A 2,323-nucleotide genomic window follows, 5' to 3' on the forward strand; every position below is an offset into this window, starting at 1 on the left:
GATAAACTCAGTATCTTCTAGCAAGAAGAAACTAATTTTGAACCAATGAACAATTTTTAGTATGAAAATGTTAAAATAGATGTAAAAAGAATTCACCTGCTTCTTGCAAGAAGAGGGGGTATAGCTCAGTGGTAGAGCATTTGACTGCAGATCAAGAGGTCCCCGGTTCAAATCCGGGTGCCCCCTCACTTTAAGTTTTCCACGGCTCAGGTATAACCCAGAACAATCTGAGTCAGCGAGTACGGAATCCAAAACTTCCTGGAGGTGTCCTTTCTTCTGCGTAATTTGCCCGTTCAAATGTTTGCCATACCTGAGACGTAGAGAGCAGCAACCCGAAGGTTGATTTAGTGGGACTGATCTGTATACCGAAGGTGGCGAGAAGCCCACCGGTACCCTCGAGACCTGTTCTTTTAATGTTAACTGTAGTTCGTAACAATGACGTGCCGGGGGAGGGGCAGCATCGGCACAGACTTAAAATAGTAGAAGATAAAAGTGGCGGCTTCCGTCCTTTCTATTAGCTGAGAGGTAGGGCTTCGACCTGAAAACCCAGAGGCGGTAAATTCGAGGACCGGTGTCCAGCAAAGGGGAGAAAAGCCGCTCATTTCTCTCGTTTCGGCTTTGTGCCCGGCCGCAGCTCTGCTGTCTCTCTGTCCAGCCTGGCGACACAGCTACAGTAATGGGGGCCGAAGGGAAAAATGCGCTCGAGTATTCCCCAGGGCTCCGAGGAATGACACAACCAGATTCCAGGTTTAAAATATCGCAGCTGCCCCTTGACCCCGGCAGCATGCCTCTCTCTTTCTCCTTTATTTTTCCTTTTTTTGGGCAAAACTCAGTTGAGGGGACGCCTTTCCTTCTTCCTTATCGTTTTCCTCCGGCCCGACGGTGATATACAGTCAAGGAGCCCGCAGATACCTGTCCCCATTTTTAGGTTTTGAAACTCCATGGGCCTTGTTCAGTGGTTCTCCTAAAGTGTGGTCCTCCGACCAGCAGCACCAGCAGCACCTGGGAAATTGCGAGAAATGCACATTTTCGGGGCTCCACTCCAGGCCTACAGAATCAGAAACTGGGGGTGTTTGAAACAAACCCTCCGAGTAATTCTGATGGACGTTCACGTTTGAGAACCACTGCATTCATGTGTATCAGCATCGGGATATAACTTTAATTTTGTACGTTAAAATGAGCGGGTGGCCATTTAACGTTGTCGGCATGCTTTTCACTCGGCCTGTGTCACGAGCAATAAGGATGCGCGCAGCACCTTCATGTCACTGGTAATAAAGAAAGTTGAAGTTGGAGAAGGGCTGTGTCTGTGGGTTCCCCTCTCTTGAGCCACACCCTACCCCCATCAGCAACGGAACGCCAACTTGGGGGAGTAACCTTGTCCCCCGAACCTGGCACCTCGAACTGCCTGACACATCTGAGGCCGGCGACCTTGGCCGCGGAAATCCAGACACCTCTGGCGCTAGAAATGCGGCCGCGAAGCTTTTGTACCCTACTGTGCGCGTACCCTCCTCTCCTCCTTCCGCTGGGCACAAAGCAAAACTGAAAGGTTTCCGGTAAGTTTGGAAAATGAGGAAGGGACTTTTTTCATTTTTGTTTTCTTTTAGCCTAGGACCCAATGTTCAAAAATGTAAGTCAAAAATGAAACATGGGTTATACTAGTTGGAGGGGAGGAGGAAAAGCCAGCGCGAGGGGGCACCCGGATTTGAACCAGGGACCTCTTGATCTGCAGTCAAATGCTCTACCACTGAGCTATACCCCCGCGCTGCTCCCCCGCCAGAAGGCGGCTCTTCTGCGTGCTAAGACACAGTTGAGTAGAGAATAAGAAACAGGAGAAAGGAATGAAGGAGGGAAGAGGGCCAAGCAGAAAGCAGAAGGTGCCCAGATCCGGGAAACCCGGGGGAAAGCTGCATGGCAGAGGCGCAGGGAGAGAACTAGCCCAGGTCGCGCTGCGCTGAGTCCAGGAGGGAGGCACGGGTTCTACCCTACAAACGAGGGAAAGGGTGCGGGCGGAAAGGGGGCTGGTCAGGGGGGTTCCCCTTCGGTCCGTAGGTTCATGCCAGGTACCGACGGGTAGAAAGGAAAGTCCCTGAATCTGAAGCTGCTCGGGCATTCAGCAGCGTTCCAACCCCACCCTCGATGGGTGCGAGGGGTTTGCCTGCCTCCTGCAGCCCGGGCGCCCCAGATGTGCAGCCAGTCGGGCTCCGCGCCGCCTCCAGCGCGGGAAGGGCCCTGAGCAAGGGGCACGCACGGTCGCCCTGGGATCGCTGGGGCGCTAGCACCCCCAGCCCCGCTGCCCTCCCCGGAACCCGCCCCCGCGCAGCCC

General features: G+C 53.6%; 2 non-coding genes across 2 annotated transcripts; one reads left to right on the forward strand and one right to left on the reverse strand.

Moving 5' to 3' along the window:
* Positions 1–114: 114 nt before the first annotated feature.
* Positions 115–186, forward strand: TRNAC-GCA. The gene has a single exon. It is a non-coding gene; the product is annotated as a tRNA-Cys (tRNA).
* A 1,501-nt stretch (positions 187–1,687) lies between these two features.
* TRNAC-GCA lies at positions 1,688–1,759 on the reverse strand. Its single transcript has one exon. It is a non-coding gene; the product is annotated as a tRNA-Cys (tRNA).
* Between the last annotated feature and the right edge of the window lie 564 nt (positions 1,760–2,323).

This window comes from Galeopterus variegatus, unplaced genomic scaffold, assembly GCF_000696425.1.
Source record: "Galeopterus variegatus unplaced genomic scaffold, G_variegatus-3.0.2 Scaffold4089, whole genome shotgun sequence".
Lineage (NCBI taxonomy): Eukaryota > Metazoa > Chordata > Mammalia > Dermoptera > Cynocephalidae > Galeopterus > Galeopterus variegatus.